The sequence below is a fragment of the Dipodomys merriami genome, unplaced genomic scaffold (assembly GCF_024711535.1).
Source record: "Dipodomys merriami isolate MVZ:Mamm:240054 unplaced genomic scaffold, mDipMer1.0.p SCAF_6, whole genome shotgun sequence".
NCBI classification, from domain to species: Eukaryota; Metazoa; Chordata; class Mammalia; order Rodentia; family Heteromyidae; genus Dipodomys; species Dipodomys merriami.
The window spans coordinates 19,007,931-19,035,881 of record NW_027206179.1 but is presented as its reverse complement, the minus strand read 5'-3'; the positions used below and the strand labels follow the sequence as shown (position 1 = coordinate 19,035,881).

The 27,951-nt window shown below is 38.0% G+C and overlaps 1 protein-coding gene across 7 annotated transcripts in view; it reads right to left on the bottom strand.

The window, feature by feature from the left end:
- Fgf14 (fibroblast growth factor 14) overlaps window positions 1-27,951 on the bottom strand; it is a 530,980-nt gene that overhangs the window by 202,529 nt on the left and 300,500 nt on the right. Inside the window, exon 1 of one of the 7 annotated variants that reach the window (XM_070002662.1) lies at window positions 21,256-21,318. The exons of the other annotated variants lie outside the window; for them this stretch is intronic. The gene's annotated coding sequence lies outside the window, so the exon portion shown is untranslated. Of the gene's footprint in view, window positions 1-21,255; window positions 21,319-27,951 lie in introns of those variants that run through there. 7 annotated transcript variants of the gene reach the window in all.

The window sequence follows — 27,951 nt, the reverse complement described above, 5'->3', positions numbered from 1 at the left end:
GAAGATAAGAGGAGAGGAGGGGAGGGGAGGGGAGAGAAGGGGAGGGGAGGTGAGGGATGAAAAGAAGCCATGCGTGGCAAAGACAGAAAGATGGGAAAAGTACCTGAAGAGAAATCCAACCAGGGCTCACAGAATATTAAATGGTCAATAAGCTAAGTGTCAAGACACATTAGGCCTGCCTCTACACAGGCCGTCCCTTTCCATGTCCCTCAGTGACTTTTAGAAACACAGATGCCCAGTCTTATCTCAGCTGACAAGTCAGGATTTATGTTTTTTATGAGATCTTCCCGTGACTCATCTGTATGTTAGTCTACGCACAGCTCTAAATTAGAGCAGTCTCTCTCAACAAACAGATTTAGAATTCAGCTTTTCCCTCCATCTCATTGTTTCAACCAGATAACCAGACTGTGTGGCCAATCTTTACCTATTTACACAAGCCTACTATTGGTTTATGTACCAAAACATTTGAGGTCCTACAGAATGGTAGCATAGTTTGAGGAAACTTTGATCACTCCTTTATTCATATTCATATTTCTACTTAGGTGAGTCTTGCTAGGGAAAACGGCGGCAAAGCACATGAAATGAACATACCAAAAGTGTCCACGATAGCGGTTCTTTTATTTTTTTTTCTGTTTTTCCCTTTTGTTGCTTTTTTAAAAATCTCTGTATGTTTTGTCTTGTATAGAAGTTTATCTACTATGGGGAAGGGAAGAGAAGCACAGAATGGGTGGTACCAAGGGCGAACTAATTTAGCAGTGCTACTCATTAGATGCAATGTTGGAAGTGAACTATATATAGAATTTGGGGTAGGGGAGGAAGGTGGGAAGAAAATGGGGGAAGGGGTGACACTGATCAAAAAGAAATGTACTCATTACCTGACTTATGTAACTGTAACCCCTCTGTACATCACCTTTACAATAAAAATTTATATATATATATATATATATATATAATTAAAACTATGTCTATGGAAAACTGTTAGCATTCCAAGACAATCTCACCCACACACCTATCTCTGGGAAACATGCTATCGTTGTGGCTATTGTGGAATTTGAGCAGATCCTTCAATTCACAGAGATCGCTAAATCATGGTTTATGCCAGTGAGGTTGAAAGAATCTATTATCTAAGTCGCTTCCTTTCCTTCAAAAGCAATGGGATTCAGCAGGAAGTTGGAGGACAGTCATGGCCTGTCATTGGCAGCTCCCAAGGCTGTCAGCGTGTAGGAAGAAACTAAGTCTAAGCAAGTGTTAGCCCCAGAGACATTGTGAGGTGGTTTCCTGTGTCCCTGACTTCTGCCTCTTGTTGGTCATTTCTGGTTTTCTTTTTAATACTTTTTTATTGTAACAATACTGTACAGAGAGGTTATGGTTACATGAGCAACATGAGTATGTTTCCTATCAAGCATTGTTACCTCCTCCTTTGTTTTTCCCCTACCAGCCCTTCCCTCCCACCTCCACAACTACACTCCTCCCACCTCCTAAATTGTAAAGTTTGTTTTTCAACACAGTGTCTTGTGCATCCCATTGTTACAATAGGTCAACCTGTATGCCTATTTAAGCATTTTGTTTTATCCCTTCCCCTTCCCAAATTAGAAAAGTGTATATACAAGATGCGGGGAACCAACATCAAATACAGTGAAAACGGGTTATACCATGGGGGAGGAACATACAAAGTACCAAAAATTCACATGGTACATTATACTAAAGCTACCAGCACAACAATGTTTATTGCAGCATTATTTACCATAGCTAAAATACGGAACCAACCCAGATGCCCCTCAGTAGATGAATGAAGTAAGCCAGGCCCAAAGAAACATAGGTCCCATGGTTTCCCTTATTTGCAATAACTAGTATATGTCTGGGACAAGCAGAAAAGATCAAAAGCTATATACATATGACCATATAAGATGATGGTAAGCAAAATGACCCCAAGATAGGGACACAAAAGTGGTGTTTTCTTTCTTGCTATTGTTTCTAACATATATATAATGTACCCTGTGATTTTTTGTTGGTCATTTCTGAACCCTGAGCCCTTGTACAGCTAGACACTGGCTGCAGCGCGGGCCTCCTGGTTTCCTATGTCACTGAGGGCAGGGCAGGGCCTGGCCTTTGCCTTATCCGGGGTCCCAGTTCCTTTTCCATGGCTGCTCCTCACAGCAAAAGGAAGTCAGAATGATTACTCCTCAGCTCCCAAGCCTGTCCTTCTCACCACCAGCAGGGCACTACTACAAGTTTTGGCAAAGAGAAAAGAATTAGCACTCCTGTCATTTAGAAACTAGGCTGGCGCTCAGAGAGTCCCCTGTGCTCAGACAATCTCACAGAACACACGCCTCAGATGAAGGTCACTCTGAGACCATCCAGAAGACAGGAAAGCAAGGGCACTTCAGAATTTGGCTTAAACAATGACAAAATCAAGGTCGCTGTGCTAACAAAACAAACAACAAGAAAATACCTTGTCTTCTGGCCAAAACAAACAAGTATCACTATCTTACCAGTTGTGGCTCATCTATATTCCTCATACCCCATCTCTAAGACTAGACCCCTGTCCTAGACTTCCCCCCACCTTCTTATAGTACCTGATCTAGATCACATTCCCCATTCCTTTGGACTCTTCCCAAACACAGAGCTGAAGCCCAAATCCCCTCATGCGCTCATTCTAATACCCTTTTCCAAGATCCCCACAATCCCCCCCTGTGGTGAGGAGACTTGTTTGATGACAGGTAGGCTCCTGGACATCATTGTCCTAGGGGTGAATGCAATTTCAGCGCCATGCGGAATGCATTTCCCGACTCCAGGCTGTGGTTTTCCTTCAATGTACTCTGAATTTTCAACTTTCCTATAACTTCTCCACTCTTAGAACTTGGTTCATCTTGCAAAACTCACATTAAATTCTACAATTTCTCTGATTTCTGTAATCAAAACCTATCATTTTCTCCTTAGTATTTTGTGCATTTTCAACATTTATTCTAAAAATAAGTGTTTTCTCCATAGTTGCTTGTGCATGTCTTTTCCTTTTTTCCATCTCTGGGAGCTTCTGGGGGAATTCCAATGAAGTCATGTCTCCCTCCTTCCCCTCCCCTCCCCCTCCTCCATGGTAAGCAACCAGTGTGATAGAGTGTGAATCATATTGATCAAATTGCATTTGCAATGTAACTCAAAATTTTTAAGTTAAAGTTGAAGCTCCGAGAGACAAACTTAAGTTTGTCCGTTGATTCCAAGTCCCCCTTTTAATCTACATGATGGAAATCAAAGCAAGCATCTCTCAACTTAAAAATGTCAAATTATCAAGTATATATTGAGTGACACAATTCAATTTTACTTGCCTTAACTCAAAAGGTGTTTATTATTTTCACTTACACACATATTAAAAAGTGATTACTATTAAACACATAGAGTGACCTTAAATTTTTTTTCAAAGCAACGCTTACTTTTTCCCTTAATCAGATAATAATTTTTATATGAAAATGAGAATTGTCAGCTGAATACATGGGTCTCGATGGTCCACAAATTAAAATTGTGGTGAAAATCAAAGTTATTTAAGGGTCAATGAAGTATATATAGAAAAAAGATCTCTCAAAAATCAAGTTAGGCCAGGTGCTGGTGGCTCACACCTGTAATCCTAGCTACTCAGGAGGGTGAGATCTGAGGATCGGAGTTCAAAGCCAGCCCAAGCATGAAAGTCCATGAGACTCTTATCTCCAATAAACCACCAGAAAACCAGAAGTGGTGCTGTGGCTCAAGTGGTAGAGTGCTCACCTTGAGCTGAAGAGTGCAGGGACAGCATCCAAGCCCAGAGTTCAAGCCCCACGACCGACCAAAAAAAAAAAATCAAGTTAGGAAATTCAAAAAAGATCATTTTTCCTAAAATGGTAAATCATACAGCTCTCTATAACGCTTTTCAGATAGCTCCAGGTAAATTATCCATATTTTGAATATGCTTTCTCTGATGATTTTGTGATCTTGGTTATACTTGACATGTGTTTTGTGACATGTGTGTATTTGCTTCTTGAGGTGCTATTTGAGGAGATACAGTTTTATGGTGACTTAGAATACTGGATCAGGGCCAGGTGCTGTTGGCTCACACCTATAATCCTACCTTAGAGCCAGCTGGGGCAGGAAAATTCATGTGACTCCATCTCTAATTAGTCACAGTAAAATCTGGAGTTAGTGCTGTGGCTCAAGTAGTGGAGCACTAGCCTTAAGCGAAAAGGAGCCCAGAGACAAAGCCAAAGCCCAGAGTTTGAGACCCATAACTGGCAATAATAATAATAACAATAAATAGAATAATGGACCAGGGTCGAATTCTAGGTTTGAACCAATCTCTACCATCTGTCGCCTGTAAAATTTGGGGTAAATTATTTAATCTCTTACTGCCTTACTTCTCTCATCTGAACAGTACCTATGTTATTTGCTGTATGGCTTAAGTGAATATGTACAAAGAAAGCACTTGTGATAGCAACTTGTACACAAGAAATGGAAGTAAAGCATGAACTATTATTGTGACAGTTTTTCTTGCATCTCTGCCATAGCGTTCCTTCTGGCTTTATTCCTTCAGAGAATTGTGTTTCTAGTGTTTACAATCATTCATATTCCAGGCGGATTAGTCCAACAACATTCTCATGCCATTCAGTACGTTCCCCCTCAGCTGCTGGAGCTCCATGGGGCATGACCCCTGGTTTACCCAACTTACCTCTTGTGACCATTATTTCATACTGTTATGTTTTTGCACTTTGTGATTGTGTGCTAGAAATGCCAATTCTCTATTTTATGTATGTAGGTTCTCCTTATCCTTTTCTTCTCTTTTGCTTAAATTTCAGTCATTCATGGCTACATTCTTTGGCTTTAGTCAGGATGGTAGTTACTTTATTTCTGTCTTTCCTCACTAACTTCACCCCTCCAAGACAAGATGTCATTCAAATTCTGATATCCTGGGGTCAGTCATTTGACCTTGGTCTTCTCCATGTCACAAGTTAATGCTTTCCTAATTACTCCCTCATCTGCCTGAAGTTCCTTTGTAAAAGATACAGTGAAAACCAAAACTATGCCATAGCTTCCTATTTTTCTGCACAACATATCTCAGCTCAAGATACCCACTACTGTGCGTTTGCTTTCTTTCTTCTCCAGTATGAAGACATTTGTGGAGGACCATGTTGTCTATGAAGCATCCTCATACTCATTCTGTGCTTACAATGAATTATTTCCTTGTTTGCTTGACAATGATATAATTGCTCACTACTACATTTCATGTACTGCATTAGTCACTAGGATAGACACAGAATTTTTCAATTGTAAATATATATATGAAATTTTCACATTTTCAGAGTGACATGAGAAAGCTACCAATTCTATTCTATATCTTATTAAACAGAATGGTATAATGCATTCTGTTTTGTTTAACAGTAAACAAAATACAAAGCATGATAAGCTAGAATGATAAATGCTATGGCTACATCAAGGTTTAATAAGCATGTTTTCTGTTTTTATCATAAAATTTCAAAGTAATTTATCATGAACGTGAACATTTTAGAACAACAATTCCATCAGTCAGATATCTGATTTGCAAGCTTATAAATAGTATTTGATCATTAAAAAACATTAATTCACTTTGACCAAGAAATCATGGTCTTATTTTCTTTGGGTGAAATGTGCTTGTCCAATGACTTTTAAGGTTAAAGATACTCTTATTCATTTTAATTGGTGGCTAAAAGTTTGCATGTCTCATTTGACTAAAACCATATTATTTCTATTCATAAACATGTGTCCCACAGCTAGGTATGAAGCACAACTATGCTCAAGGAATGATGTTTAACACAGAGTTGCTTTATGGATTTCTGATCTGATCGATCGATGAATCTGGGAGCTGAGTCCATCAGTCCAAGAAAGCCTGCTTTATAAGTGGCTGGGAAATCCAAACTGTCCCACAGTCTTGCCTGCTACCTGTTCTTGGAGCAGAAAACAAAATGGAAAAGAATCGATCCCAGCCTCATCACATGGTAGTAACACACAACACAACAAAGAAATAGGATGATGTAAGCCATCATCCTGCATCTTGGATCCCAGAGTCCAATAGTTACTGCCTCATTTACTAGAGGGCCCAGAAGTACTATATTAATAATAAAATTAATTACCCATTACATGGCATCTTGCTCATTACAATTCTTCTTTCTCTTCTAGCAATCAAAGAATATTATTTCCCTTTCCTTCCCCACTTTCACACAATTCCTTCTTTTTAATGGCAACCCTCATAAGCCTATGTATCTCCTTTGTATAAAATAGCTGTGCAATGTTCTCTGGAGGATAAACTCCCAAGAGTTATTACTATTTGTTGTTTTCATTTTCTGGCCCATACTCAGTCTGGCTTTTCAGCATATTGTCTTATTCATCAAACCTCTCTGTTCTGTGGAGTAAAGTTATTATAAACCCTACATATGCCTTCACAAGTAGCAGATACCACAAGACCGCCACAGATAACTGCATCATGGAATAACTTCACAATATTTTTATTCATCATATAAGATTGGGGACTATTTTAAATCTTATCCAACCCTAACTTGGATTTGATTGAAAATTTCTTAATGACTAATTAAAACTGATGACAGATTAGGCAAAGGTTCTGCCTTTAAAATGTAGTAATTTGGTAAACTTCATTTTAACCCAAATACTAAGGGGAGAAAAGAAGATTGATTTCCAGTATCTCGTATTACTATGAACAGGAAATCTTAGAAAATGATTTTTTTGTTGGATCTTTTAAGTAACATGACAGGAAAAAAAGTCTAGACATGAAGACGTTAATTTGCTCCAAGGTGTGGGGGGAGGGAAAATGCTCAAAATATACACTGATCAATTTTAAGGGGCAGGACTGATTTTGCCCTTGGCAAGAGGTTTAAGAAACCCCCCTCCATTCATCATAGTCCAATCCTAATATCTTTCAAGAAAAGCAGCATGCTGGAAAACAGTGGTGGGTGCTTTCATCTTCCATCAGGAGTCAGCCAGAGTATCACAGAGTACCACTACAACCCATCTTTCTGTTACTGCCTGTATGGATTTTTGTTTTTAATACTGCAATATAGCCACAGAAGAATGAAGGGTAACAAGATGATTATCACTAGAATCGTGTCCTCTCAAAATACACTAAAATTTTAAATCTCATTACCTCAAAATGTGTCCTTTGAGGAAGCTGGGTCTTTACGGAGGACAGCGTGAGGTGAAATGAGTCATGGATGTGGCTCTAGCCCACTGTCCTTACACAAAGGGGAAATCTGGGTGCAGGCTACCATGCATGTTAGGAGAAGACACATGCAAGATGAAGACAGAAACTGGAGTGATGCTTTACAAGACAAGCAACAGTGAGAGTTGCGATGATCAGTCACCACCACCAGAATCTAGGAAAAAAGCCAGGATTGTCCCCACATGCTTAATGGTTTTGCAAAACGCTTGGCTTTGGATTTCTTAGTCTTTAGAACCTGTACACCATGTGGTTTTCTTTTTGCTTATTTTTTGTTAAAAAAAAAAAAAACTACCCAAACTGTGACCAGGATGAAGAATCTAGAGATACCAAGATGTGTTAAGTTGCAGCGGGGTTCCTGATCAAATAAGAAAAAAAATCAATGGAATATCTATGAAAATTACTCTATCAAAGGAAAACATCAGTTTGTTAGTGTAAAGTTGCATCCACAGCTACCTAACCCATTCTTTTAATAAGAAGGCCAAGAATGCATCCAATGGTGCAACTCTCAGCTCTGTGGAAAAGAGATCAGGTGAGTGCCATTGTAGCTTTGGCTAGGATCCTTTCTAGCTGAACACCTTGTGTGGCCTCGGGCAAGGGGTCAGTGAGAATGAACCTTAACACTTAGTCTCCCACGTTTGACTGGAAAGGATGTGTAAGGGTGGGGTACTTATTGAATCTGAAAGATTAAAAGTCACTTTTAACCTTATAATCCTTGCAAACACCAACTTCAAAACTGCTGTTCCACATTTGCCTGACTCTGTGCATAGATTTCCTTCTGATTATGGTGAAGGGGAAATTGTCAAACTAAGTCTATACAAACATTAGTTCCTACAGCACAAGCAAAGCAAGATTGTTCCTAGGTCATGTGGTAGGGATATTTACACAAAATGGGAAAATTCTTGTTTCTTCTCAAGAACAATTTGCACAAATCTCAGTGAGGAAAACAATGGAAACTAGACTTGAGTAAGAAAATCTGTTCTTTAATCATTCTCTTTTTATAGCCTGTTCCAAACTGATGTTACTGTAACACCAGTTATATTTGTTTTAATGCCCCTGTGTTTTAGACCCTATCATAGTGAACAGCCTCTGGGCTTTGTGATACCTTTGTATCATATGTGGATACTCCACAAAACCTACCATGTGTCTTGGACACATGAAAAGCCCAATAAATTCCTGCTGCCTAATTTGAAAGAGAAAAATCCAACACAAGAATACGGATGAGATCGAACAGGGGGATGGTGTTAGCATCCTGGTGACACAAGATAGCATTTTCTTTTCCAGCATTGGTCCCTTATCTACCACTGCAATGAAAATGAGTCACTGGGTTAACCCTTTGTGAATTTGTAGCGATCTTCTTTCTAATGCTTTAAGGTGATATTTAAGAGAATTCCATCTTACTAGTTAAGATAGATGACTCAGAGGGAAAACTGTAATTGATTGCATTCTACAACCAATCTCTTACTCAAACAAGTGAATGTACAGCATTAAGTGACAAACATTGTCTCAGAAATGAAGATGGATTAATGTAAGTGAATAAAGGTGAAATAGTGATATAACAGCTATATCTATTTTATTAAGTATGTCCTCATAACCTTGTTAAGGATTCTGAAAGAGATTTTTTAGATTATCAAATAGCAATAAGCATTTTTACTGTTGAGTGTACAAAATCATTTTTGTTTAGGATGGTTACTAGACACAGTTTTTAATTACTATCTCAAATACAAGGGTGTAGGACAATTCAGCAGCCCAAGGTATCTACAATTTTGTATTTACAAATATCCCATGACATGTAGATATTAATCCATGTTCTCTCCCATAATTCCTTTATTCCTCTTTCATTTGTTCTTCAATGGTTCACTCCATCAGCAGACTGCTTTGGATCTGGGCACTGTTTGAACTGATCATGGATCCAAAAAAGGAAGGGTACTCTCACATGGGTTGCTTTCTTTTCTCTCTGTGGTACTGGGGACTGACTGAGTTAAGGGAGTTTGTGTAGCCAGGTGTTTTTATTTTTAATTTTTGTTTGTTTTTTGTTTTAGTCATTATTTCATCTATAATTTCAACTTATGATTCTAAAGGAAAGGAGTGCCTAGAGCCTGAGGTTCACACAGACTCAGGTTCAAAGATCAGGAGACTGCCGAAAGAGAGGAGGGTATAAGAAATTAGCTAACGACCTCCTCACTACAATAAAGTCTGTATATGACAAACCTACAGCCAGCATTATACTTAATGGTGAAAAACTAAAGCCATTTCCTCTTAACTCAGGAACAAGTCAAGGATGTCCACTCTCTCCATTTCTCTTCAATATAGTATTAGAATGCCTAGCTACAGCAATAAGACAAGATGCAAACATAAAGGGGATCCAAATAGGGAAAGAAGAAGTAAAACTCCCCCTCTTTGCAGATGACATGATCTTGTAAGAATCCCATAGACTCCACTCCCAAATTACCCAAGCTGATTCAAAACTTTGGCAAAGTAGCAGGGTATAAAATTAACCCTCAAAATCAATGGCTTTTCTGTATACCAACAATGAGAAAAGTGTGGCTGAAATTAGAAAAGCAACTCCATTCGTAATAGCCCCACAAAAAATAAAATACTTAGGAATTAACTTAACCAAAGAAGTGAAGGACCTCTATGATGAAAACTTTAAAAACTTGAAAAAGGAAATCAAAACAGAACTTAGAAAGTGGCAAAAACTCCAATGCTCCTGGATTGGAAAGATCAACATCGTGAAAATGGCAATACTTCCCAACGCTATCTACAAATTCAATGCGATACCTATCAAAATTCCAACCTCATTCTTCAAGGAAATAGAAGAGGCAATCCAAAAATTCATATGGAACAATAATAGACCCCGAATAGCAAAAACGATCCTCAACAGAAAGAATAGTGCTGGAGGAATATCAATACCAAATTTCAAACTCTACTATAAAGCTATAGTAATCAAAACAGCTTGGTACTGGCACAAGAACAGACCTCAGGACCAATGGAATAGAATTGAAAACCCAGAAATGAACCTATAGACCTATAGCCATCTAATCTTCAATAAGGGAGCTAAAACAATAGAATGGAACAAAGACAGCCTCTTCAGTAAATGGTGCTGGCAAAATTGGTTAACTACTTGCAGAAAACTAAAACTAGATCCTTATATATCACCCTGCACCAGAATCAACTCCAAATGGATCAAAGACCTCAGAGTCAAAGCAGACACTCTGAAAACATTACAAGATGGAATAGGAGAAACCCTAGGTCTCCTTGGCATACGCCGAAATTTTCTTAATAGAGATCCAGAAACACAACAAATCAAAGAAAGGTTGACAAATGGGATTGCATGAAATTGCAGAGCTTCTGCATGGCAAATGACATAGCTAGCAAGATCAATAGAAAGCCCACGGATTGGGAGAAGATCTTCACTAGCCATATAATGGACAAGGGTCTCATATCTAAAATATAGCTGGAACTCAAAAAATTAAATCTACCAACAAAAAAGCTTCAAAGAAACAACTGCCCAATAAATAAGTGGGCTAAAGACTTAAAGAGAAACTTCTCTGAAGAGGAAAGGATGGCCAATAGACACATGAAGAAATGCTCAATCTCCCTAGCCATAAAAGAAATGCAAATCAAAACAACATTGAGATACTACCTCACTCCAGTTAGAATGGCTATAATCAAGAACTCTAATAACAACAGATGCTGGAGGGGATGTGGACAGAAGGGAACCTTACTGCATTGTTGGTGGGAGTGTAATCTTGTTCAACCACTTTGGAAAGCAGTATGGAGGTTCCTCAAAAGACTCCACATAGAGCTCCTCTATGACCCAGCAATCCCACTTTTGGGCATTTACCCAAATGCTTACAAACAAGACTACACTAAAGCTACCAGTACAACTATGTTTATTGCAGATTATTTACCATGCTTTCTCTTATTTGCAATATCTGGTATATGTCTGAGTCAAGCAGAAAAGGTCAGATAAGGTGATGTTAGGGAAATGAACCCTAAGATATGTATTCAAATGTTTTTTTTTCTTTCATTTGATTGTTTCTAACACATTTATAAGATTATTTCTTTGTTGCTTTGTATGTCCCTCCCCCACAGTATAACCCCTGCTTTCACTGTATTTCATGTCGGTAAAATTTGTGGAGGAAAAGGGAAAAAACAAATCGTTTAAATGGGGATACAGGTGGACCCATTGCAACAAGATATGTACAAGTCGTTATGTTGAAAATGAACTTTACAACTTTGGTGGGGGGTGGCGGGAGGATTGCGTGGGGGGGTGGGGAGAGGATGGGAAGGGATGGGAAGGGGAAACAAAGGAGGAGGCTACAATGCTTGATAAGAAATGTACTCATTATCTTGCCCATGTAATTGTAACCCCTCTGTACAGTATTTTTACAATAAAAAATAAAATTAAATTAAATTAAAAATAAAAATAAATAAATAAAAAGAAATTAGCTAAGGACCTATGTCTTCAAAACATTCCTCACACCTGCTTTGTGCAGAGATGCACTACCTCAGTTTCCTGACTACCACTACCACTTCATAGCTGGTGCTCGTAAGACGCCAGGGTGCCAACAAACAACTAAACAACTTCATCTATGCTTATGAGTCTGGACTAGGGTAGTTTAGTTTTTCTTCTCTGAGTAATCACAGGTAAATCCCAAACACTCCTGACTCTGAAGGTTCTTGGTGAGCTCTAAATGTTTTTTCAATGAAGTGAAGGAATAAGAAGACAAGGGAATTGCTTGAAGAATCCTGTGAGAAAGAAATATGGTTCTTCGTTTCTCACATCACTATGCACATTATATTCCTACAACCATTTTAAGATGTATTTGTCAACTTGTACTAGAGATAACATACTGGTGATCTAGACCTTGAATTCAAATCCTTAATTTCAAAGCCTTAGTAGAACAGAAAATATTTCTTCAATTTAATTCTTTCCCAGTGTGTGTTTAAGATTAGTTCATTTCTCTAGACATATGTTTCTAGAGCTGAGGATCGAATCCTAGGTCTTACACATGCTAAGCACGTAGTTTAGCACTGAGCTATATTCTGAACCCTATCACAATATATTTTGTTCTATGCATGAAAACATTTTTTGAGATTATCTTGTAATTTGTTCTGTCTAGAAGATCTCTCAAGTGACATTTTAGATTAATTGAATCTATGGTTCCTAGAATCCTAGATGAGAAAATAATATTGACTTTATAGTGCTATTCAGTGATGTCTCCAATTACCTAATGGGCTATACAGAAATTCTCTGTGCAAAATTAAGTTGTAGTTCATTTCAGTATTTTTAAAGCTACATAGTCCTCTTAGGCTCTGAGAAAGAATGTTTTGTCATTGAAAAGTGCATTTGAAAATGCACTTTATTTTTACTTTATTTCTGTGGGTTTAAAATTCTTGAGAAAATAATTGAACCAGCTGGTTCGACATAAAACAAGACTTAATGATACACTGGAGTGTTTTTTTTAAGTTATCTTCTTCCTACTGAAGTTATCACCATGGAAATGTTCTTATACCTTTAAATAAAATACATCCACATTTTCAAAGGAAAAATTTCACACCATCTACAAAGCTACATATTTTATGAAGTAATACAACTTGACTTATTCTACACCTCAGAAGTTATTTTACTCCCCTTTTATGTTTGATAAAGAAGTCTCCATTTAATGGTGGTTGTCGTTCATTGGCTAGCTTTAGCTTTAAGGCCTAAATTTTTTATTCTTACTTATTAGTAAAACATGTGTTTCACCTGTTATGGTAATTGACTGTTGTATTTCTGACAGTCCTGAAGTTTAACTACTATGTCAGTCTTCCTAATGTATTTTAGGTTGTAGCATCTTCTACAGAGTGAAGAAATGCAGGGAATCTAGAAATGATCAAGCAAGTCCTTGTCAAATTCTCAAAGTTGTAGAAGAATCTCTGTATTTATTAATGATGTCCTATCATGGCATTTTTAATGTGTTGCCCTAATAAAACATGCCCCTCCTCCTCTACAGAGTTGAGACCAGGTTCTACCTACCATTCCATCACACTCTGTAGGAATGATCCCTGTTGAAATAATGGTCTCCAGGCCTTACCTGGCCATCTATGATAGACCTATGCACAAAGACTTCCTGACTCACAGAGTTCAACTACAATCAGAACATCAGTTAAAATGCAACAACAACTGGTGAACAGTTTGCAGTACCCCTCTAATGTTCCTTTGGATAATGCCCAAGATCCCATAACTATGCAATAAATTCCTCCAAATGAATATACGTGTATAGGCCCATGCTAGAAGAAATAAGAGAATTTTTCATTGAGTAGGAAAGATAAAATAACCAAACTCCTTGGGATAAATGCTGAGAAATACATGTGTCACAAAAATAAACCTAAGCTAAGGACTTAATAGGGGGAGCTGAAAGGTGAAGAGAAAAATAACAGATGAGAAGGGACAATGGGAAGAAGGATGTATTGGGGGTGTTTTCTCTGTCTGGTGACTCACTCAGCTGGTTCCATGTAAACCCTTAGCTGTAGACTCAAGCCCAATGTCCAGAAAATAATAATAAATATTTCCCTAAACAATGATGAACATCAACCCCATCATGGGCTAGCTGTACTCCAGGATCTTGTCACTACCTTGCCTCTCTCTGAACTGTAGCTCACTCCTCCCCAGGGACCTGACCTCTCTCCGCCCTGCCCCATCACTAGGCTCTTCTCTCCAACTCAGTGCATTCAAACCCATCTTTGGTCTGGTGAGATCCCCGGTACCTGAAACATCACCTTTAATTGTCTTCCTTTATTCAGAAACTATTCTTTGTTCCTCGGTTCTTATTACACTTAAACAAAAAACTCCATTATATCAGCCTCCACCTGCTGCCCTCATTATTTAACTCTGGTTTAGATCTGTCTAGTACACATTGTAGCTTCGTAAAGACAAATCATACCTTCATCATGACTTTAGCCTCAGTAATGACAAAACATGCTTACCAAGTGCATGTATGTAGTCTTTCACTTTGGAACATGACTTTCCATTTTTCATAGAGCATTAATTTGCTGACCTTATTGTAGAGGAGTCAACCAACCATTGGAATGTAACTGACAGGCCCCAAATACTACAATCCTGTTATTCCTACCCTTTACGTATCTCAATAGCTTTTACACTACATCGAGGCCAAAACATACATAGCAATCATATTCATTAAATAATTATGTCCTCACAGCTTAATAGGCATTGATGCCCTAACTATTTAGCAGACAAAGGGAATTTGACTATAGTTTTATTTCATCCATTGATACCACAATTTCTAAGGGTCTTTGGCTTCCATTGAGTCCTGTACAATTTTGTAAACTTTGGAGTCCAATTAGACACTAAACACCCTGTTCTCCTCTTCATCATTAATTTTTCCTGCAGTACAAAGATTTTTATTATAGTTCTTGCAGCTAACATCAACAGCAAAACATAGATTGACAAAGATAAGGTATGTCTGAAGCGAAGATGGTGTGGTTGCTGTTAATTACCCTAGCTAGATTTAACATCTGATCTGCAGATGCTGCATGCTGCTCTGTCCTGCATCGCAGTGGGTTTGTGGAAGCACTTTGGGAAACCTCAGGACCTAGAGTGAACCCCGAGTATACTCAGTACACTTCATATAAGTCATCTTTTCTATTCTGTTGAGGTTTATACTCATGGAAGAATAATGAGTACAGAAAGGTATTCAAATTGCAAATACAGATCTACCTGACTACTGACCAGATCAGGAAGTTAAAGGGTAGCAACATCCCATGAGAATTCCAATATGTCCCCTTCCGTTCACTCCTCCCCTCCTCCCTAAAGCCGACCCACCACCCTGGTGTCTATCACCACAGACTGTAAGGTCCGCTCCTGGATGGCGAGCAGACTCCACCCTCCTCGCAGCAAAGTCTCCACCCAGTACCTGCGTTACCTAGGCAACTGGGACACCTGGAAGAGGTCACATCTGCATCCGCTGAGGTCACATCTGAATTTGATGTGGCCACACCTTTCCCCACCCATACCCTACATAAGGGCTAGCTCAGGCCCAGACTCCCTCCCTTTTTCTCTCTCTGTTCGTTTCTAGCTCTTGCTGCTCTTTTCTTGCCCTCTTGCTCTCTCTCTTTCCCAGCCACATGGAGTGCCAACCTTGCCTGGTCCCAGCAGGTCTACCCCTTACCTGAATACCACGTGAGTGCTACTGTTCTTACCCCTCTCTCTGCTCTTTTCTCTCTCTTTCCTCTCTTCCCAGCTCTCTCTCATTCCCAGGCCTTTCCCAGCCACGTGGAGTGCCAACCTTGCCTGGTCCCAGCAGGTCTACTGAATAAACCTACCCCTTATCTGAATACCACGTGCATGCTGGTGCGGTTCTTACTCGCCTACCTCTTTTTAAAAACCTAACACAGACAAGATGAGAATTGTCTATTTGCGAACATGTTATACTTCTGAGTTTCAGTGAACAAAACAATTGTTTCCTGGTTACCATTCCACCCTTTCCTCTCTGTGATGCAACAATGAAGGTTGGCATGCGCATTGCAGCATTATTCACCATAGCTAGGATATGGAACCAACCCAAAATGCCCCTCAGGAGATGCATGGATCAAGAAAATGTAGTCTATCTACATAATGGAATTCTACACTTCCATCAGAAAGAATGACACCAGCCCATCCATAAGAAAATGGACAGACTTAGAAAAAAATCATATTAAGCGAAGGAAGCCAGACCCAAAGAAACATGGCCACATGGATTCCCTCATTTGTGATAACCAGAACATGTCTAAGATATTATTATCAGTGGATAACAATAGCTCAATAGCTAAGTGCATATGACCATATAAAATGAAGTTTATCAAAATGAACTCCAAGAAATGGAAACGAAAGTTCTTTATAATGTGCTGTTTGCAGTTATTTCTTTTTTTCTTCCTTTCTTTTTCCTTTGGTTTATGCCTTGTTGTCAGTGTTTGATATTTCTGTACCCTTCATCTTGTATATAAGTTTATCTGATTTGCTGAAGGGAAGGGGGAATCACAGAAACAGCGGGACAAAGGATAAATCAATGCAACAGCAATACTCATTAGACACCCTCTTGGAAATAAACTTTACAACTTGGAGAAGGAAGGGAGTTGGGGGAGGGGAGAAGTGGGAGAAAATGAGGAAGGGGGTAACACATATATACCTTACATTTACATGCCTTACATCTGTAACTGTAATCCCTCTGTATGTACATCACCTTTACAATAAAAAAATTTAACTTAAGGTTGGATAATTGATCTCAGATTGTCTTTTTGCCTGAACTTAAATCATTACTCCATTCCTTGATAAAGGGGACAAATACATCAAAGAAAGGTCCCATAAGTTTCTCTTTTTTCTTTCTTCTTTTGATTAAAAAAACAACCCAAATCAACAAACACCAACAAGATAACAACATAGCTGCATCTTTTGCTCTCAGATACGGAGAAGAGAGCCAATAATCCTAGTAAATTTAGTCAGCAATGGCAGCAGACTTACAAATGAAAGCCAAGCTACTCTTGAGACAGCATCTCCATCATAGACAGCAGGGGGACAGTAAGAAAACAACCACAACCACAATGTTCCCTGAATACAGTGTATATTTATGGCAATAGATTCATATTTATATCAGTTCTGAGTTTACTTTTTATGTAACTTGTCTGTCTACCAAATCATAAGATCAGATAAACATCAGATTACTGGAAATTTCAACAATGTAAAACAACCCAGTTGGCAATGTAAAAAGATTAGAATACAATTTCCCCAACAGGATAGAAGACAATAGTGAATTAAAATTTTCCTTTGAGAGAAAAATCTGCCAAGCCAGCTTATGGAATAATAACTTCATCTTTGTAGGTTCCATGTTTAACCTACTTACACCTCTTGCAAGCAGGAAAAAAGTGGGAAATTTTAAAAGGTGAACAAAAGCAGGATTCTTTTGGTGCTTTTAAAGTATTCTGTTCAGCACAACCTTCCGACTGTAGCAGACAAATCTCTTCTAATTGAGTTGCACTTTCAAAGCACAATCTCCTTGCTGCCCTTGTCTTGCTAATGAAGCTTTCCACTTACCCCTAATCTGTGTAGAGCAGGGATATTTTGATATGGCATTTTCCTGACATTTCTAGCCTATCGTAATCATACTGTTCTTATTGTCTCTGTTTCATTTGCATTAGTAGAGCTGGCATCTTTCTCTAACTTCTGATTTGAATCGGAACTCCGTGGAGCTTGTAGTGCCACTAAATAGCACTTTGGGGGAGGGGGAGGAGGCTGGTATCAAAGACATTTCTGCCAGTGCTATAAAAGGCCAACGCAAATGATTAAAAAAAAAAGTTATTTGCATAATATGTTTAAAAAATGAAGGCTAGCTTTCAAATTAACTACCAAATGGGTTTTCTAAGCCTTAAAATCAGATACATACAAAACCAAATAGGAAGGCCTCTCATATTACTGTGCTGATAACATCATCTGAATTCATTAGGTATTCATCAAAAACAATGCTAATTCTAGTAAATGCCAGGTGTAAATGCCAGATGTGAAAATGCATATATTATCTCTGGTCAGGTTAACAAGGATAGTGAGGTACTGAAGGACATCAGTACCTCTAGTGGAAGAGGAAAATAATTCATTCCTTACAAGTATGGGAAGTCCTGGTCAATCTTGTCACATTGTCAGAGACTTTCTGGGCAATGGCCAGTGTGTGATGAAATTCCTAAGGACAATTTCAGAGCAGAGAGTAAAAGAGGAAGTCTCGAACCAACGCACCAGCAAATCTCCATACGAGAAATCTTGTTGGTTTAAACTCTGCTTCCCTAGGCACTGAACAAGGAGAAATGTACAGCCCAGAGGAAAGCCTGCACGCAAACCCATTGCCTGCCCACTGGGCCCAATGCTGCCACTTCAGAAAATGTCCAGCTGCTGCACAGCCTTCATTAAGACACTTAACTATTGAGAAACTCTGTTTTTTTGAATGTGGAGATAGGAAATCTAATAAGACTTATTTTGTAGGGGTGGTTGTGGAAATTAAACACATTCATATGTGTTAAGTACCTAGAGCAATGTTAAGTATTATTCGTATTTGATAAATAAGAGAGTGAGGCGAACATTGACTCTGTCTCACTCTATCCTTTAATTCTCCTGTAAAGGGCAAAGATATACATGACTTACTCTCTTTTTCCAGTAAATTTTCCAATACAAACTTCAAAACAGGCATTAGCCTCTCTACTTTGCAGAGGGAGGGAGGGAGAAATAGAGGGAGGGAGATAGAGAAAAAGAAGGAAAAAAACAGGGGGGGGCATTTGGAAATAACCACTTCTTTTGGAGAGTGCCAATATTTTCCAATATATTTGCTGCAATCATCATGGAATCTTCTTTAAATCTTCTGATAAATGTCAACAAAGATTAGGTAACAACAAAGATGTGTTGTGAAACTAACCTGTTCAGGATATGTGCTGGAGTCTTGGATGGATGTGTGTCCCCTGATCTACATGCTGAAAATTAATTACCAATAGGATGGTATTTGGAGATAGGATAATTTGTGAGGGCCTTGATACGGGACTTCCTAGCCTCTAGAATAATCTAAATAAGCTTCTGTTATTTATAAACTACTGCAGACTCTGGCCTATTGTTATAGCAGTGTACATGGACTAAAGATAACAATAGAAAGAGTTAAAAAAATTCAACATGGGCCTAGTAAAACAAGCAAAAACTGTAAGAACACTGGATGGAAAAAGATCAGAACATGAACACCATAGGAGGATGAACTAAAAATCATGTCAAGGTGTGAGATAAAAAGAAAACCATTGATTCCAAAACTAAGTTCAAATTATGGTCTTCAGAAGTCCAGTGATGATTAGAAAGTCTTCAAAAGTGTGGGCCAAAAGGGGGCTGAGGAAACACAAACTAGCTTCTCATTGGCCAAGTGGCCAGAAGGATATGGCAAAGACATTAGACCAACTAGCCAATTTTTGAAGTAGCTGCCTGAGGCTCAATAGAGGTAGGGTCCATGGTCATTTTAGCTTCCTTTGAGAGCAATTGCAAGCAAAACAGAAAAGCATGGAAGAATATAGCATGTCGTCTGGAGTTCTTCCATGTCCCGTGCGTTCACAGAGTTACAGATTACTGGGAACTACTATGGAGTTCTTCTAATTTCAATGGTTAGTAATGATTATAAAATCTGGCATCCAAAAACAAAGAGGCCACACAATACATCAGTACATCAATGTAATTTTGCCCTGTCCATGTGAATGGATACCTTGAATACATATTTACTATTAAGATTTTTTTTTAATTTATGACTTTGCAATTTAATTCAACAGGTGTAAGCTAAAAGAATTTGATGATTTTGGAATTTAAATGAATGCTCTAAATATTGAGATTTGGTACTATGACATATTTTTTTCCACTGTGCTACAGCTCAGGATAGAATAATAAAAGAGAATTTCAAGCAGGGGTTTGAATGGGCTGAAATGTTGGAATAAGTGCTCACATACTCTGCCACCCTGCAAAGTGATTAATCAAAAGTCCACATCTCCTATATGCATTTCTAGCTTGCAGCATATTCTTTAACAATGTATCACAACAACTCATATTCTACCTAAAAGTGTAAATTTGCATTTTAAACATGTCTGGGAGCTATTCATGGCAGATCTCAGACAAAATGTAAGGAACTGTGCTGTAGAGATACAAAGTCCAATTTAAAAAAAAAGAAAAGAAATTTCAGAGTTTTAAAACTATCTTTTATTGTTGTCTTCCTTTTCCCAGAGAATAGAAAGACAAAATCAAACCTTTCTTAGTGTCTGATCAAACTATCCTGACTTGAGTAAATATGCAGTAGACTAAAGCACCTGAATTATTTTACCCCAGTCAGACTTCCAGCTAAGCCGATGGCAAAACAAGAATGTCTTCCCCTGCACAAGCAGAGTAGAGTTCTCCCTTAACATTTCTCGCAGATTGGAGCCAGGTTCTCCAAAGACGGGGGGGGGGGATCTATGGATGCAAAATTGCATCTATATGGCATGTTTTTGGGGTTTTGGTCTTTTTTGGGGGGGCAGTCATGGGGCCTGAACTCTGGGCCTGGGTGCTGTCCCTCAGCTCTTCAGCTCAAGGCTAGCACTCTACTACTTGAGCCACAGCGCTACTTCGGCTTTTTGATTTTTGCTTATGTGGTGCTGAGGAATGGAACCCAGGGCCTCATGCATGCAAGGCAAGCGCTCTACCACTTAGCCACCTTCCCAGCGGTTTTGTTTTTTTTTTTTTTAACAAATAACCTAGACATCTTTTCTCATATGTTTAAAATCATTTCCAGGCTACTCAAACATTTACTACTATATAAATATTACATTAATGGCTGATATGTTCTATTGTTTGGGAAATGCTAAAAATGTCTTAAGTTTGCAGTGGCTGGGCATCAGTGGCTCGTGCCTGTAATTCTACCTACTCAGGGGACTGAGATCTGAGGATCTCAATTTGAAGCCAGTCTGGAAAGGAAAGTCCATGGCACTGTTGTATCCAATTAACAACCAAGATGTTGAAAATGGACCTATGGCTCATGTAGTAAGAGTGTTAGCCTTGAGCAAAATAACTCAGGTTCAGCACCAAGGCCCTGAGTTCAAGCCCCAATATGACTGTATGCATGCGCAAGCTTGGACACACACAAACACACACACACACATACACACATACACACACAAATAGTCTTTATGTTTTCAATACAGATGCAAGCTTTTTTATTTCAATCAGTCAAATCTGCAGATGTAGAACTTAAAGGTATGAAGGGGTTGACTGTATTTAAGAGCTATAATACACCTGATTTGCTCTAATGCAATTATATCCAACTATGCATGAAGCTCTTGTTTAAAAATTCTCATGGATATAATTAACCCAGGTGCCCCTCAAAAACATACCAATTGATTAATGATAATAGTTGATCACAGTGGTTCTTTTGTATTTACTTTGCATTTATAAGTAAACAACCTGTTTTTCAGGGCTGTTAGAATAAAAATAAATGATGTGTGCAGCTACTTACTGCCCAGAATCTGGTGTACTCATTCCTATATTCCTCCAACTCAATGTCATCTTTCAATTTTCCTGAAAACAGAATTAACCTATGATTATACAAGGTGAAGTTTGTGTCTTTAAATTAGGATGATAAGAAGTTCCACTGAACATTGAACTACTTTGGAGACATGGTCCATTCTTTGAATATTTTTAACCCCAGACACTTGAATTTCAAGCTTTTGGTCAACTTCTGAACAGTAATTGCCAGCAAATCTTCAAGATTTACAATACTCTCTGTGCTAGGAATAAGATCCTTGAGCCCAGTCTCAAAGAAGTTCAAACTTCTTGAGTTCAAACATCAATTTTTTAAAAATTATATCTATCTGTATCTATATTGAGATCCTATCTATCTATCTATCTATCTATCTATCTATCTATCTATCTATCTATCTACCTATCAGATCATCCCAAAACTTACAAAGCTTTCTTTTTTAAAAAGCTATGCTTTGAAGGAAAGAAATGTAAACCACCTGATATGGAAAAAATAACTTGTATTGTTGAAGCTCATAGAATTCACAAACTGTATAGACCATGATAATGGCAATTTGCCTTGTGAAAGTTAGAATGTGTTTGTGACTCTAAATATCACTAGTCCACAATACTGTGAAATATGTGAAATTTATGTAATCACCTCATCTTAATTAAAGAAAAAAGTGAGAGAAGAGATGGGTTAAGAGAGATAGGTAACAATGTTGTCAGACACTTTGTACTCATATACTGTTTTGTAGAATGGGAACTTCTTTGTACAACTACTTAAAGATAATTTTTTTAAGCTGTGCTTTATCTGGTTTTCAGTTTGCTCAATAATAGGGGTAAAACTATGAAATTACACTTCTCTGAAAGTCACTGAAATATAAATGAATCAAATGTGTTTACCAAAACTCATTTCCAACTGCGATGTTAAAAGCTACTGGAAGAAGAGATTTATTCAGCTCCAAATTATTGTACTGTGATTTAACCAATGTTAGCATACATGATTTTTTTTTCAGTCTCCCAAAAATCAACTCTTACAGAATGCAGTGCTCCCATTTAAGGAGATTGAATTTGTGTCCTTCAAAGATACACACTCGAACTGAAGATAAATCGGTATGACAAAATTGTATTAAAGACAAATGTTCATAAAATTTTAAGAAAAAAGTAATGTCTTGGAGAAAGCAGTCCTGAGTTATGAAAATATTACAATTAAATCTATGTAGGCAGCACCAGAGAATCTGGAAAACCTAGAGCTAGAAAGGCACAGAAGTGTTGTTTTTTAAAAATCTAAATTTATATAATATTTTTTAGCCTATGGCTTAAACCCTGGGATCTTGTAGGATTAGGAAAGGCAAACACTCAAAATGTAAAAAGTGGTTACACCAATAATCCATATTTATTGTCATAAGTGACCTAAGAACTAGAAATAGATTCAAGACTTGCAGTAGTGTGCTACCATCAATGTTATTTCAGAATTTGCTTTCGAAAACACATTCTCCCTTCCATCAACTTCTACAGAGATTTACCCCTAGATGGCTGCCTCAAATACAGAGGTAGTCCTCAATTTTTTTGCATGTCCTAAATTAGAATAATTGAATAAACTGATTGAAGTCCCAGCTGTGTAGGGGATTTCTATTTAGGAAAGAATGAGATGTATATGGGTTTTTTTTCCCATTATTTTCTCAGAACCCATTTATGTTATCATGTTAAGTAACTTAAAAATTAAAAACAAATTAACGCATACATTAAAATATCCTGTGGGCCATGTGTTAAGATGATTGCATTCCTAAAATGCAGAAAAATCTCATTATTTCCGTGTCTTGCTGGGTTTCACTGAACCGTTCGCATTAATCATAGATGGCACATCTCTAATGCATTAGGTCTGTCCTTCATGGAGGGAGAACAGCTACCAGAGAAATAGCTTTTTCTTTGTTGAAAAATAAATGTGTTGTTCGTACAAAGAAACCTGAAAATGTGTAGTTTTCATCTTCCTCCCTGCCTCATTGTGCCACTGCAAACAAAACCTATGACATGCTATGTGTAGCCATTTTAACAGTCATTAATATTCAGCTGATGATAATAAGTACTCAAACTATAAGCTGCATACGCTTCTATTTGGAGATTTTGATGCTGCTTAGATATTTTAAAGTAAAATGTCATACTGAGTTCTCATTTTCTCCAAAGTTTCATTCAAATGTCTATGTAAATCAGCTTGCCATTTTCACTCTTTCTGCTAAGCCTGCAAGATTTGGAAAATACTTCATGGCTACAGATGCTTAGGTTCTTCCTTGATTCTTATTGACTCATTTAGTAGTACATAGATGACAGAGGAAACAGAGAAAAGTCCAATTTCAAGTCTAAGAAAGTACCTTTGCTTAGGAGGAAAAAAAAAACAAACGTCCATTTGAGAATTATTTTTTTCAAGCTGGCTATCACTTGGTTCTATTACCAGAATAACATCACTATTAACTGGGGAAAGCACAGTCATGATTACACTTTGTTCCTATTTCTAAACTTTCCATGAAGATTTTCCCCTACTAACAATAATGGATACATTTTATAGCTTGTTTCTCCATTGCTTCCTTCTCTGAAAAAAATAAAAATAAAGAACATGTTTTCTGCTGGTCCATTCTACTTCATGACCATACTTATAGAAGATCTATAAAGTAATAGTTCAATCCTTTCTTATATTCTGATTTTATATCTGTTTACTAGAATTGGTAACAATCTATATGGACTTATTTCAGGCTGTACTCCATGAAATATCAGTGTTTTGTTTCAGGCTGGGAACGTGGCTCAGTGGTAGAGTGCTTGCCTCGCATGCATGAGGCCCTAGGTTTGATTCCTCAGTACCGCATAAGCAGAAAATAAGCTGGAAGTGGCATTGTGGCTCAAGTGGTAGAACTGAAGAGCTGAGGGACAGCGCCCAGGCCCAGAGTTCAAGCCCCAGAACCAACAACAACAAAAAAGAAATAAATGTTTGGTTTCATGTTTATAGAAATCCCAATGGAAAAGAATGTTCTAGGTCAAATAAAATCTAGAAACAATGGATCCAATAAATGTGGTCTCATTGTTAGTACTTTCTTTCCTGGATTTCTAGAAACAGTTAATATGAATGTTGGAATATATTTTGATAAAGACAATTTATCTGTAAGCTTAGAATCAAAATATCTTTGAGATAAATTCAGAAAATGCATCCACTATCCACCTGGATTCTGAAAAAATTTTATTGAACATGTAACAGACATCAAACTTGTCTAAAACTAGACTCGGCACATTCTCTTTCCAAAAATCAAAAAAATTCTAAATATTTATTTTACTAAATGCCAATGTCATCTTTTCAGATTTCCAGGCAAATGATTTCAGTGGTCTCCTAGTCTTTCTCTCAGGAACCTATGCTCACTTGGTTTGACATGCACACAACCTCTTGAGCCACATGTCTAGCCTACATGCTGTGGGTTGTTCTGCAGATGGAGCCTAGCAGACTTTTCTTCAAATCCTCTGGACCTCAGTCCCTTGAATAGCTAGCATTACAGGTATGAGCCACCAGCGCCCAGCATATTTTTATTTCTGCTCTAGGATCATAACTGAAACGTGTAGAAAGAGTATTTTTTCTATAATAAGCCACAAGCAAATTTCTTGGAGACATTAAAGTACATATGAAAAGGCATAGACTGATGTATTTAGACTTAGAAAGGTGACAAAATTCTAAGTTATTAGAACAGATAAACCATGATTTTAGATAGTTAGGGCAAAACTGTGAAAAAAGTGGTGATTAAATCAACTGCAATTACTCCTGGTATTAATGAACAAAATAACTAAGAGGAAAGCCAAACTACAGAGACGGAAACCATAGCCAGGAGGAGAGACAGGCAGTAATAACCACGATGGAGCACAAGATAGTAGCTGGTCATCAGAAAAGAAAAGCAGAAATTCTGGTGTGGTGACCTCTCTAAATCCTAGCTACTTGGGAGAAAGAGATATGGGGATTGTGGTTCCAGGCCTGCACAGGCATAAAGTATTATGAGACTCCACTTTAACCACTGGCCAGAGAAGGTGGTAGACATCCCAAGCTTACAGGAAAGCACAATGGCTGGGCACAGCAACACCTACCCGTCATCTCAGGTGAAAAAAAAAAAAGGAGGATTGCTTTATAGACCAGCCCCAGTAGAAAGTGAGACTTTATCTGAAAAATACCTAACGCAAGTGGTAGAGAGCCAAAGAGGGAGGACAAAGAGGAGGCAAAGGAAGAAGAGGAGGGATGGAAGAGGAGGAGGAGGAGGAAGCTAATTCATGGACCAGGCTAAATGGATTAACTTTTTCCTATACATTCAACAAAAATAAATACTTCTGAGGGAGACAACGCAGACCTGAACACTTCAAACTTTGATAATAAGCACCCCTGCTTTTGTGTATCTGATGTATTATATTGGCTCTGACTTCCACAATTAAGCAAGGCCTAAATTGGCACTAATTGCTTGAGAGAGACCTCCTAGATAACTCTTGCCAGGCTTTCTCAGTCCTTCCATTCATCTGGTATTACAATAATTTACAAAGAACCTTTCAATAATCACAAATTTCATCTAGATGTACTTTTTCCCAGAAGTTGTAAATGCTTGAGATAATTGTTGGTCTTTAAACCAATCAAATAATTTATAGCCCTCTCTGTTGGGGATATATAAGTATGGTAAATCTCATTTTATTAAATGTTTAAACCTCATATTATTAGATGTTTATATATATATATTATTTATTTTATTTATTTGTGGGGCCTGAACTCTGGGCCTGGGTGCTGTCCCTCAGCTCTTCAGCGTTCTACCACTTGAGCCACAGTGCCAGTTTTCTGAGAGGTTTATTGGAGTTAAGAGTCTCATGGACTTTCCTGCCTGGGCTGGCTTTGAACTGCAATCATCAGATCCCTGCCTTCTGAGTAGTTAGGATTATAGGCATGTGCCAGTGGCACATGCCTTATGGACTTATTAAAAGGTCCATTTTAGAAATTAAATTGGCAAGTGGCCCAAGTTCATCTCCTGTACACAAAACAATTATATGTGAGTACTAGCTTTTTTGAAATTATAGAGAATCCTATATTGATTATAAAAAATGATTATATAAATTTAGTTCCCTAGGTCATAATATGTTCTTTTCTATACCATCAATGTTTGACTATTTGTAATCAATTTCACAGGGACTATTTTCTCAGTTGCTTAGAAATAACTGATGGATCAATGAAGTTCCATAGCTATACTTTTTCATAAATTACATATTCCCAGACTGTCACATAGACATGAATGCATTTTTGTTCAGATGCATATACATATAATTGTCATATAAAAATATATCAATTAGCTTCATTGAGTCAGTAATATTTTAATTAACAAATGTTTTAGTCAACCTGCTGGGCAAATGGGCATTCTCACATTATGGCTTTTCCCATAATTACACTCATGAGCTTCACTGGGTTTTCTAGATGGCAGCTCCTACTTGACTAATTAAGTCTCTGACTGTATCCTCTGCTTTCATCCTTTTGGATATCATCCTGTAGTTATTTCACTGGGGACTTCTCGCTCTAACTTCTCGCCAAGTTCTTCCTATAACTCATCTCATAGGCAAGCTAGCTTCACTGTAAGATTCATAAATTACCCCTAAGAGAGCCATGTCTCACCAATCCTTCCAAATATTTTTGTCAACAACTCAGTTGAGAATAACATGTCAAAATCATATGAGCTGTGGTGCTCATCAAACATCATGTATTCAGGCTTAGGACACCAAGAGGAAACTCTCTCCAATGTTTGTTCACATTTCACAAACGATGGTCTTAGTCAGAGTGTGGCTGAATAGCATGAGTACATGCGGCTTTTCTACCCCAAAAGGAGCAAAGAAAGTGCCACTTTCAGCCTCACAATTCTTGAGTTCAGAACCACTACAGGCAATCATTCCAAACTGATTGAGCAGAGCGTGGTAAAAGTTAAACTATACGTGTGTGTCATCCCTGAATTACATACTTGATTTGCAGGTGAGTGGCATAAGCCTATATTTTAAGAAAGAGAAGATGGAAATTTTAATAATTTCTAGCAATTGAATATGAGCAGCTATTACAAAATATAAATGCTTACTCTTGCTTCTAATTAAGTTGTCAATTATAACTCTTCCTCTATACTAACAACTGTGTGCTTATCACTCAAAGTTGTCTGAGAAGCAGTTGACTTTGACTACTTCTGCCACACGAGGTGAGTCTGGGATGTGGGATGCCCTAAGTCTTCTTGGAATTCTGACTTAGGCCATTTTCATCATGGAAATGGAAGAGGGTAGCATCATAGATCAACTTCAAATAACATTCTAACCAGAGAAAATGGTTAAAATCAAATCCAGATTGTGAAGATCCGATGACCAATAATACATGGTTCATGGCTTCTGTTTCACACTTGTAGCTTTCGATAAAAGGGGATTCCAGGCACTCAGATTGCTCAGAGCACTGGCAAAGGTAACATGACCAGAGCAGAGGCTGTCCAATCACAGGGCTACAGGCCAATTGCAGGGCTAAAAGCATACTCCACAGAGGAGACCTTAACACCACAAAGGCAGGCCTCCAGTACAAAGACCAGGGCTGCAGCTGAAAGAGCTGCAAGCCTCAGAACCTGTTTAAGAAGACATTTGTGAGGCAGTACAAAGACAACAGAGGACATTTTAA